The 12,927-nt window shown below is 35.1% G+C and overlaps 2 pseudogenes; one reads left to right on the top strand and one right to left on the bottom strand.

Moving 5' to 3' along the window:
- Positions 1 to 946: 946 nt before the first annotated feature.
- On the bottom strand, positions 947 to 12,132 carry LOC136418898 (ATP-dependent RNA helicase SUV3 homolog, mitochondrial-like; annotated as a pseudogene).
- Positions 9,957 to 11,213, top strand: LOC136418901 (piggyBac transposable element-derived protein 4-like; annotated as a pseudogene).
- Positions 12,133 to 12,927: the final 795 nt, after the last annotated feature.

Below are 12,927 nucleotides of genomic sequence, written 5' to 3'. Positions count from 1 at the left end.
CCCAACAAATACTGACATACATTGGCGTAGCTTAAGGGACTAACTACGGCTAGTTTACGATTAAAATTAACTAATTACTTAACTCAAGGCACCAACAATACTACAACTTACCTAAACTTACCTCAATTTACTTTCATTTATCCCACCCAGCACCCCTGTTCGCTCCACGGTCCCGTAAGAGAGTCAAGTATTGAAATAAATGTGGAAAAGCAAACTTTTGAACAAAGCATTTCCGCACCAAAAAAAAACATATTGGTGAACTACTAAGCGAGTAGATTACGGGAAAAAAAGTAACGCTCTAAGTAGTTTCCGTGATATCCAAGTTGATCCGGATCTTCATTGCCAATGTGTTCATTAATTATATCCATAGGTTTAAATTTTGTTGTCGAATGAATTGAATGGTTATAAGCCAAAATCGAATATTTCATCTTTTATTCGATAGGTAATTTCGATTGACCTTGATTGTTTAACAATCTTACGTGTTCTGTTAAAGTCGAATGCAATCTTTCAATTATTCCGTTTGATTGCGGATGTTCCGGTGAACAAAAATGAATTTGAATTCTGTGTAATTTCAGAATTCCGTTACGACAGTGTTTTTGAATTCGGTTCCATTACCGACGATTATTTTGATAGGAATTCCGTGATGTGAAAAGAAAGATATCAAATTATCAGCAATTTCCGTCGTTGCTAATGTATTTAACGCGTATGCTTAAGCGTACTTGGAGAAACTATCTATTATCTATTATCGTTAAAAATGTTGTCTTATCTAAAATATAGGTATCGAGATGTGTATAATTTCAAATGGTTTAGTTGCCATCGGCGTTATGTTCATTTCTATTTTTATTGAATTTCTTGCATATTTACTTCTTTGACAAATTTCACATTGGTCTATGTACGTTTGAATAGATTCCTTACGATTTGGCCAATAATATTTAACTTTTATTCTCTATTCCGTTTCCTCAATTTCTCTATGATTGGTTTTTCCTTTATTATAAGCCTGAATAATCTTTGGTATTTCGTCTTTTTCTGTAACATCGATTAACTTTATAGTGCATCTTTTAAATTTTAAAGACGGACATCTAAAATTCTTTCTCGCGGTTTCACAAAATAACGGTTATAAATCAGGGTCTTCAAAATATAAATAATCAAGTTTTTCCGTGGGAACATTCTCCACTATAAATTTCATAATATCCCTTTCGAAGTTATCTTCATATAATTGTAATAAATATCTTCTTTTTCTTCCAAATAATTCTAACTTTTTAGGTTTTGTTGGTGAATGGAAAACACGAGAAATTATATTTTGATTGGCTCCATAATTTACTGCAGTTTCCACTATAGATACACCGACAGTGGGGTTCTGTTCTGAATTCGTATGTACGGTTTCGTTTTCATTATCAAATTCGATTTATTGTATTGGCTCCCGCATTGTATTCTGATCCAAATCATGTTGCACAATCATCGACATTCGGTCTATCTCATCCTCTTTCGTATTTATTTGTTTATTATCTAAGCCAATAGTACTTGGTTTTTGTAAATTTTCGTTAAACTTTTCCATATACTCTACGAGTTCTGTAAATCCATCAGTTTATTTCGTATGTATTTCAATTCTACTTAGGGCATCAGCATTTGTATTTAGTTTTTCTTTCTCATACATTATTTATATTATAATCAAATTCTTTTAACCTAATACGCCATCTTAAAAGTTTTGACGACGGGTCTTTTAAATTAAATAACCATTGTAGTGGTTTATGATCTGTTACTATATTAAATTTCCTTTCAAAAAGATAAGGTCTAAAATATTTAGTTACCCATACTAGGCAGAGGCATTTTTTTCAATAGTCGAATATTTTTGTTCTGAATCGTTTAAAATTCTCGATGCATATGCGATGGGTAAATCTTGACCTATTTGTCCTTGCGACAACACTGCACCTAATGCTACATTACTTGCGTCGCAAGTTAGATTGAACGATTTGGACATATCTGGGTATTGAAGAATTAGCTCGTTAATTAATAAAGTTTTACAGGTTTCGAAACAATCAATGAATTCCTTATTATGTTCGATCTTAGCACCTTTCTTTAAGCATTGGTATTTAGCAAAATTATTAATAAATTTCCGATAATAACCCAATAATCCTAACAATTCTTTAATCTGCTTTGCATTTGTGGGTATCGGATAGTTTTTTATCGCCAAAATTTTGTCTAGATTCGGTTTTACTCCTTCTGGTATCACAATGTGTCCTAAATACGCTACTTCTTTTCTCAAAAATTCGCTGTCATTTGTATTTTCAAATTGGTTTCCCTTAATCTATTGAACACTGATCTAAGCCTCTCCAAATGCTCTTGTAATGATGTAGAAAAAATTATTATATCATTTAAATAAACTAAACACTTTTGAATTCCTCTCAAAATGTTATTCATCACTCTTTGAAAAGTTGCTGGGGCATTTTTTAGTCCGAAAGGCATACGAGTATATTCGAAGTGTTCTTGTTCTGTGTTAAAGACGGTCTTCGGTATGTCAGCTTCTTCCATCTCTATCTGATGAAATCCACTTGCGAGATCTATCGTGCTAAAATACTGACATTTTTCGAATTTATCTAAAAGATCGGTTATGTTTGGAAGCGGGTATTTGTCATCAATTGTCTTTTTATTGAGTTTTCGAAAATCTACACATACACGCTATTTTTGTTTTCCTGATGCGTCAGCCTTTTTTGGTATTATCCAAATTGGTGCAGACCATGGTGAACTTCTAGGACGGATTATATTTTTATTTAACATTTTGTTTATTTGATTTTCTACTTCTTGTTTGTGTACAAATGGATATCGATACGATTTCGCGTAGACCCGTAATTCGTCAAATGTTTTTATCGAATGTTTAATTTTACTAGTAAATGTAAGGGGCATATTTTCGTGATAAAATATATCGGAATATTCTTTTCAGAGACTTGAAATTTTTAATTTTTCTTCTTCGTTAAGATGATCAGTTCGAATTTCCGAGGGATCAAACTCTTTTTGTGCTTTAAGATCGGTTTCAAGGAAATTTATGTTAATCGGTGCATCGTAATCATAGTTATAGGTTTCTACTTTAAATGGCTCAGAAATATCCAAGGTTATTGGTTCAATTGTATTATTCAATATCGTTGTTAGAACGTAACCATATCTAGCTTTTGTAATACAATTTGGAATTTCACAATTATTCAATCTCTGATGTGGTATTATAATATTTCCATATTGAACATCTGTTTTAATTTCAATAACCTGTTCACTACGCGGTTGTATTGTAATATTATTTATTTGATTCTTAGTTTTATGAAATTGGAATTATTTTTTAGTATATGGTGTTACTAAGATTCCCTTATCGTAATCCAATTTAGCTTGCAAAATTTTTAGATTGTCTACACCTATCAAATCATTAAAAATGTTGTGAAATTTAAATAAATAAAACTTCATCAAAACAGGAGTGGGCAATTTGAATAATTTTGAAGCAGGAATTTCAACACTGAATTTATGAGCGGATTGTTGAAAAACTGTTGAGACTATAAATAGATCCGATTTAATACAATTTAGAAAAAAAATATTAGCCAAGTGTGGATCCATGAAAGATTTTGTTGATCCACTATCGATTAAAAATTTTAAATTATGTTCAGGAAAGATCACATAGGATAGCTTGAATAGTTGTTATTGTTTACCGATATAACTTATAGTGTCATGTGTCGTTGTTCCTTCGGCCGGTTCGGGGAAAATTTTTATTCGAGTTGTTTACTTGAACATTTGCTGACTCAACATTTTCGTAATAAACATCGGATTGAAACGTATTTTTTCAAGGTTCTTTATAGAGTTCTCGAATTAATGAATTTAATTATGTGCAATTTTCCGTGTCAACAACAGAATCAAACGTTTCTCTTACGATGTTTTTATTATACAATTCCTCAACTGCGTAATTCGGGGATTGATTAGTAATTTGCCCATCACGGTTGGAATTTTGAAAATTATTTCTATTATTATTATTATTAATATTATTACTATTATAACATGGTTTGTTAAATCTTGCTCTTTGTCTAGTTGACATATTCATTGGTATGGGTTTTGGCGAAAGCTTATTTTGATTAGGTCTGAAAACATTGGTCGTTAATCTGTTAACGAAAGGTTGAGAATTTGCTTGGAAGTTTTGTTGCGGACGATTGTTTGATTGAAATTGTATAAAGGGATTAAATGGTAAATTTGAATTATTTGTATTGAAACTTGGACGTTGGAAATTATTATATGCGTATGAATGTGTACTGTTAGGTAATCTGGAATTTTGTAATTTTGTATTTGATTGAAAATAGTGAATGTTACTTTCCTCGTTTACGAACTGTAAAGCTTCAGGGAGATCTCTTGAACGTATGCAATGAATTGTAGTACCTAACGGTTCTTTAAGACCCGACAAAAATCTTTTTAAAACTAGATTATTATATAAATTCTTCTTCAAGGTTCTCGCATTATCTGTTTCTTCATGAACATCAATATATGAACATAATAAATTAAGTATATACAAAACTCTATCATATAATTGACTCGGACTTTCATTATTCTGTTGGCGAACCATTACCATATCTCTATTTAGACAAGCTTCGTCTCTCTGATCGGCAAAATGTCTATTTAAAATGTTCCTTAATTCTTCCCATGTATTGATGTTCTGCGTACCCAGTACCAATTTTGCATTTCCTGTTAATTTACTTATGATGCAGTTTAAAAGATATACATTTTGAAACTTATTTGGTTGTTGAGCAATATAGAATGAATGAGTCGCTTATTGATCGACATACACTCAAGTATCTGCCAAGATCATTAGGATTACCATTAAAATCAGGGATGCATTTAACATACTTAGTTCTAAATTCAGCCATTTTAATTTGATTTTTAATTGAATTAATGGAATGACAGTTATTTGTGGCAAAGTCTGTTGAAGGCTTTTCTAAATGAACCAATAAATCGTCAATTACACTTATCACAGTATGACGATGGTTTTCACTATCATAGCTATAAGGGCAGGCATTCTGGTCAGCGATGGTTATCCTTCCAAAGATGCTGGTCCTTGCGAGGTCGGCGAATTTAGGCCTAACCCCTTCTCAATTTGGATGGCTTCTTTTTCTTCTTCACGTAGAATTCGGTCACTCCAGGTTAGTTCGGTATCGGTAATTCGATAACGAGCCCAAAAGTGATTCTATATCGACTGCACCAGTTATATCTTCGTAAACCGATACGGACTTTAAAAAAAAATCACTAAGTCATAAAATTGGTTTTATATATTAACTTCAAAAATTATAGTAAATGTGAACATCAGAACAACAGGAATAATAATAATAATTTACATCGAGCTTAGAACTATTTATATTTTAATTCTGTTTATGTCAGCAGCTATGATGCATCTAGTATATTCCATCATATAACTAGTAAAAAACATTTGTATGTAGTGATAATGGTATTTTATATTTTAACAGTACAGCTAACTATATGTCAAACTTCGTCGTTGCCGTTATTATAATCAAAAGTGTTCAAAACTCGTTGTGCCGATGTTTGGTTGTTAAAAGCAAAGGCAGACACACTTGGTCGAAATAATGAGAAGATGCTATATTGGGAAATTCAGATATTTGCAATGCTGTTTGGGAATTTGGATGCGGATAATAATTGTTGCGATTGCAACAAGTTTCCAACTTTTCCAGTTCCGTTAATATCAATCCCTGTATGTGGCAACGAATTCGTAGTTTTGCCGTACTATAGGCAGCTTTATAATGTGGGGGATTGCCTACTGTAGCCGATTGGATATCTGGGCAAAAAAAAAGAAATTCCCAATAAAACTTAGTCTAAACAACATTCTTACTTTCACTTCTTAAATAATTCTGCTTCTTAGTGTGACTATCGAATTCATCTTCAGCTTTAAATGTCCCAGAACTAATTCCCGTTTCGGAGTTTTTAAGCAAACGAGTGAGCTGCACTACGCCCTCCTGGATAATTTGGTCCAACTCTCTTTCCACGTCTTGAACCAAGTCCGGTTCATTGAACAAATCGACAAATCGATAATTGAACAAATTATTGCCAATTTGAGGAGCGATTTCTTCATCAAGCAAAAACATACCTTAGCCACAAATATAGATCTAGAACATCGACAACAGCCTCTAGGTGTACTAAATCAATTATGGTTTTAGGGGGTTGTAGGGGTAACTCAATGAATCTGCACAGCCAACCAAACGTTATCGGTTCGTTTTTGCTGAGCTGCCTCGTATAGTGAAGAAAAGGGAATTTAAAAAAGGAGAAAAAAAACAGAATTGTTACTTTTAGAAACATGGTACACGCAAAGGGCATTTTCTTGTTAATTGGAGAGCAGCAGAAGACGTATCTGGCCCTCAAGGGAAGAGGTACGTACTAAATCATATCAGCAAAAAACTTGAAATCCTCAATGTTACACATGAAATATAACGAGTTGTCTACCGTGGATATATTCACGAATATGTCCTAAAATTTCCTCAAATTTTCAATGCTATTTGAAGGCATGAAAGTTGTTCCTAAGTACGATTAAGTTACTTAAAGTAGAATTTGGTAAATGATAAGCATATAATTCGATTTGCTCTGCAGTAGGGTGGAGTCCTGCCTGAATTATAGGTTCAGGTTCAGACAACAATAAATTCCGTAAAGTGAGCAAATGTTCAAGTTTAAAGGTAGTCACGAAGCCTTGCTCCCACCAGGTTCCATACCTTCCAGCCCTACCTACTGAAATGCTGTTCATCTCTCATTCTCACCCTTATTGTTCATTGTAAGCTTGATAAAAGAATAAAACATGATGCGTCGTATGCTCCTATTATGGATTTATTTTGGGTAAAACTATGTATGAATAGTGGAGCAAACTCACAAATTTAGTCCCATGCCAATAGCATCAGTGGCCACCAAGATCTTGCAGCTGTTTTTGAGATCGTCGAATTTAACTGCCTGCGCCAATTTGGTACCTATTACCAATCAAAAGTTTGTTTTGAAAATTGCCACAGATTTACCTCGAGGCAGACCACCGTAGATCACTACTACTTCATTTCCCCCACTTTCAATGGCACGTGAAACAGAGTATATCTCATTTTTGCTGAAGCACACGATACAGTCGCCAGGCTGCACGTTTTGCAAACTACCTGCAAAGAAATAAATACACATGAAAGGAAAGGGCTTTTCTCCACAGTAGTTATATTATTTGCAGAGTTTATGCAAATAGAACGTGGGAACAAGACTAAGAAATTGGAAAAGGAGGGTGAGTTTTAACGCTAAGATGGATTTGGCGGCCAACATCTGCTTATATATAGTTAATAACATTGTAAATGGGTTCACTAAGCGCCAATAAAGTATCAAGTCAAACATACCTAAAGCTTTGTCTTCAACTTTCAATTCAGTTAACCTTTTATAATTACGCACTTTTACGCCCTCCCCAGTAGTCAAGCAAAGTTGGTTTATTAAATCCACTGCGCCGATTTCGCCGCATAAATGAATCTCCTTTGCAGTGAGCACTGAAAGGGCTTTAGTCCAGGCCCAATCTCTTTGTGGATCCCTTATGATTTAAATATCATCGATTATGGCCACTTCATCTAAGGGTGAAATATTATCTCACTAGACAAACTTTAACTCTTGAATTTTTCAGAAGGGAAATTAAAACAAAAATGTGAGGTGAATAGAAAGTTCTTTAAATGGTGTCAATGACTTGAATGGTCTTCTAAAAACTGAATTAGTTATTATGACTATTAAAAAAACTGAAATTGTGGGTCAACAGTCAATATAAAACATAAAACTAATAGATTTTCAAGATACTCTAATAAATTTCATAAACTAAGAAATCATCCTATACATACAGGCTGTGAAAAAAATAATAATAACAAGCAATGCTATAACTCAGTTATTTATGAGCAGATTTTGATGAACCAACCATGACAATGAAATAAAATGATATTTTTCAGATTACAAGGCACCATCAAAGTTGATATTTTTTTAACTCAACTTCTTCTCCTTCAGGTGTCCACTTCAGAATTTCAAATAAAACTTTTGCAAGCAAGCAAGCAAGCAAACTGGCAAGCTGTAGAAGCAAAAACTGTTAAAAGTAGGAAATTGAGGCAATTCAAAATTCCAATACTTACAAGGAATGTTTACTAAAGTCATTTCAACTGCACAAGAAACTTGGGCTGAGGCATTTTTAGCTAGATCTGCAAATTTTCTCTCTTCTCCTGTGACCAGGTCACATGGGGTTTCCTAAAAACCGCAGATATTCTTCAATACTTATACACCATGTCATTGCATTTTCTAAAAACTTCTGAGACCAATAACTTCAAAGGCCCACAATAAACGCCCGATTTTGCTGTAATAAAGCATTCAAAGGCAAGGTAAGTCTTGTCCAAGTTGGCGGGACCTGTATAAAAGATAATTTTCCTGTTTATAAATCTGGCTTCAGGGTACCAATTAGCAGGAAATCTGTACATAATAATCAGTAAAGGAAAGTTTAGTAAAGCAGTTTTACAGAAAGCAAATGTAGAAAATTATGCTCCTGCATAACTTAGCAGGACTAATAACTCAAACGTTAGTTACTGCAGATCTGAGTGTTAGGACTTGCGACGTATTGTTTTATCACGGATTATGGTTGGGTTATTTATTAGTTTAAATGTTCAAAGTGAGTAAGAAACTGAAGTTACGCCCATGGACAACCCCAGTCATTGTGTAATACTGTTGGAATTCCTAGCGCTTAACACCCATCTTCGGTTGAGGGAAGTTATTTTATGATTGGGATTTCCAGCACTATTCTTTGTCGGACTAACATTGCGAATCTAAATTAAAGATACCGCCAAACGAATACAATGGTTGGGCTCCAATAAAAGCCCAGCAATCGTGCTTCTAAGTGCTACGCTTTAACGCGACAAGGTAGCCTAGAAGCCTCTAATGGGGCCTTATCGGGGGTACGCCTATGGGTGTTACACCTCCGTATCAATATTTAAGGAGAGTGCGAAACTGAAGAAGCTCTCTTTTCTCCCTACTTCATCACGGACTCGTACGCGTTAGACTCTCGTCAACATTCTTTATTCTCGATATTGTATAGTTGTTAATGTTATCAATAAACCTTTGTTAAGTTAAGAAGGTTTAGTTTCTTTTATACGCGAAAACTGTGTCTCTGAGACTGCGAACTCAGGGTGGTCCTTCATAATCGATCAATCCAGTCCACGATCTACGTAGTTCATGGTTATCGTATCGAAAGGGGTGAATCGACCCAACCACGTACACGCGCCAAATTTGGACCAAACACTGAGATCTTTTTCAAATCGTTCATACATTCCAAATGTGGGAACATTTGTTTGGCATGTCGCAAGAAATAAGGGAAAATGTCGGTATGATTCCGTGAGCCCTGTAGAATATCGCTTACTATTACATGTAAATCAACAAGCAGGGCTGATGTCTCTAGGCAATACCTTCGAAAACTAACATATGCTTGGTGTTGAAGGTAATCTACAATGAAACTATATTACACCAATGCGAAGACGAAGAACTCACTGTCTAACTCATTTTCCGCTAACGAGTGCTCGATGGACGGGTTCTGGAAAAACTTGTTTAAAATTGTCAACAAATCTGCCTTGTTAACCTTTCGGGGGCCGCGCGCGGAGTCTCACTCCGCAAGATTAATATATTTAAAATAATTCCGTGATGCGTCACCTGCTGATGTGGCGCTGCACAGTAGTCTCATAAAATGCGTTAATAGTGGCGCATGCGCTTTTGTACGTCATTTAGTGCGTTTCGTCTTGGTACTTTCTTCATTGCGGACGGTAATTCCCCATACGACCTTCCTTGCCTTAGTTTTGTGTTTAATAAAAGTATACAACTAAGTTAAAATTGTGTTACTAAACAAGATAAGTTGTTTTTTTTCTTTAAAAATGACATCTAAATGTTTCGAACTATTAATTTTTTAGATGTGTTCTTGGGAAGACGAACAGAACCATTTGAAAAAACTTATGGAAGAGTGTTTGTGGGAAGATATACCACAAGATACTTTTGATGATGACGATAAAGATTTGGAAGAGGATGATCTGGTTGAAACACAACGTATTGATAGCAGCACCGAACAAGAATATTCCGATTCTGAAAGTGGTGAAGAAATTTCAATACAGGGGCCTACTTTCACTGGTAAAGACAAAACAACAATTTGGTCAAAACATCCAATAGCAAGATATGGAAGGACTCGAAAAGAAAATCTTATAAAAGATCTTCCAGGTGTCAAAACTTGTCTAAAACACGTAAAAAAAGAATCAAAAATTTTTAGTAACTTTTTTTCGGATAAAATTCTCAACGATATTGTAATTCACACAAATCAGTATATACTAGGGAATCGAGATAATTACCAAAGAGAAAAAGATGCAAAAATTACTGATTTATTTGAAGTTAAAGCACTTATCGGACTTCTGTATTTATCTGGAGTTCTAAAATCTAATCGGCTAAATTTCGACGAAATGTGGGACAAAAATGGGACAGGAGTGGAGCTGTTTCGACTGACAATGCCTCAACAAAGATTTCGTTTCCTCATTTAGCATCTAAAATTTGATGATGGGACCACACGATCCGACAGACGGCAGTATGATAAACTGGCTCCAATAAGGGAAATTTTTACTGATTTTGTCTTAAAATGTAAAGCTGCATATGTGCCTTTTGAGAACGTGACCATTGATGAGAAGCTCGAAGCTTTCCGGGGAAAATGCAGCTTTCGGCAATACATACCTAGCAAGCCCGGTAGATATGGACTTAAGATGTTCGCCCTAGTTGATTCAAAAACATTTTTCATCGTGAATTTAGAGGTTTACCTTGGTCGTCAACCAGAAGGTCCCTTTTCATTTAGTAATTCGCCAAAAGATGTGGTTATGAGGCTTTGCGACCCGATAAAAGGTACTGGCAGAAATATCACAGTGGATAACTGATTTACCAGCATGGAACTTCTTCAAACTTTGAAAAAGGATTTTAACTTGACTCTTATTGGTACAATAAGAAAGAACAAGAGAGAGCTGCCGCAAGAGTTTACCCGTCCTACAAATCGTCCTAATTTATCAAGCATGTTTGCTTTTCATAACCATGCCACACTTGTATCTTTTCTTCCAAAAAGAAATAAAAATGTCCTGTTGGTATCAAGCACACATCACGATGACAAAATTGATGAAACACAGGAAAACCCGAAATAATATTGGATTATAACGCCACCAAAGGTGGAGTGGACTGCGTTGATAAACTATGTGCGGCTTATGATGTTTCGAGAAACACTCGGAGATGGCCCATGGTGCTATTTTATTCTCTTCTCAATGTAGCAGGAATTAATTCATACGTCGTATATTCTATCAATAACTCGACATGGAACGTTAGAAGACGTCAATTTCTACGACGATTATCATTCCAACTAATAGAAGGCCACCTTCGACGCCGTGTAACGCAAAATGTTTCAAATATTTTGAAACGACGAATAAGAAGCATTTTGGGGATCGATGCCAATCCGAAACCCGCTGCTGCGGCGGCGAATGTGCGTGGTCGTTGCGTTTATTGTGACCAAAAAAAAAATCGGCCTATGCGATTTTCATGTATTAAATGCAGAAAATTTTTATTTTTAGAGCACTCACTAAATATTTGTAATGAGTGTTCTGCTGTAGAAGAAGAAAGTGAATAAGACATTCGTTTTCTAGAATTAGTTTCACTTCATTTTTTGCTATATAGTAAAATAATTTGTTTAGTTTTTATGTTTAACAATAATAGAATACTACATTTTATTCCCTGTTTAAAAATTAATAAATAATTGGTTAAGAAAGCACAAAAGTGTTTAGCGGAATAGTAGTCCGCGTGCGACCTTTTATGTCTTGATTTAAGAGCGACCTCCGAAAGGTTAAGGTTGCCAGTGAGCTCCGCTTCCACGTTAATATCATCGGGATTGGGATTTACTTGAATGGGGGTAAATAGGGAGGAGACACTGTCTTTGGAACCCTTTCTAAACCGGATTTGCAGGCGAAGGAGGAGACCTATTTGACGGTTTACATCGGTTAGGGGCAAAGGATTCTGAAGGAAAACACTGTTTACTGTGCGAAGTACTGTACGCATTTTTGACTTCTGTAACATTTTAGATAAGAAAAATTCCTTAGAAAAATCTTTAGAAAAATTGTAAAATTATAATATAAACATTTTAAATAAAATCTAACCTCATTAGTGTTAGAAAGGCAATGTGAAAGAACAATTCAGGCTATGTGTCCCCTCCTTTATTGCTACTGTATAAAAAGAGAAAGGCATACTTTGCAAGCTTGTCATTCGATACAGCTTATAAATTGAGGTGCGTCGACCTTGTGGTGCATTCCTTACTCGAAAGCTGTTCACTCCGGAACCTGCACCGACAAGTGACACATACTCAAGTTGCACTTGGCTGGTACCCAGTACCGGAAGTACAGAAAGGGTTCGTTCGCCTTTAAAAAGCAAACGACACCCTGAAACTTCTGCTTTCTGGTCCGCTCCTTCGATTCGGAACATCTCCATAATTCTAAGCATTCTTAAGATAAAGTACCAAGTGTATCACGCAGTATTATTATACAAAGCTGTGATACTAGTGTAAATAAATAGTCCAGTGTTAATAAAGTGATTAAGTAGGAAAACACGTATCTTATGTCCAGGATCAGTTTCTTTGTCGGGTTGAATACTGATGCCTCCAGTGTGTTCATTTAGGAACGGGTTATTTGATTACCCCGTTAGCTCCAGCTACATGCATCACCGTATCGACGCCAAGTCGGTGTTCATAAACACACTTCTAAATCTAACAACGCCATCAGTTGTCAAGGTCATACAATATTGACGATCATATATTTAGTTTGTGGGCTTCTTTGGTTGGTTTCGTCTTCGAAGGGTAAACGTTGGATGAGTATTAAC

The sequence above is a fragment of the Euwallacea similis genome, unplaced genomic scaffold, assembly GCF_039881205.1.
Source record: "Euwallacea similis isolate ESF13 unplaced genomic scaffold, ESF131.1 scaffold_43, whole genome shotgun sequence".
In the NCBI taxonomy this organism is placed as follows: domain Eukaryota; kingdom Metazoa; phylum Arthropoda; class Insecta; order Coleoptera; family Curculionidae; genus Euwallacea; species Euwallacea similis.
This window is presented reverse-complemented; position numbering and strand designations above follow the sequence as displayed.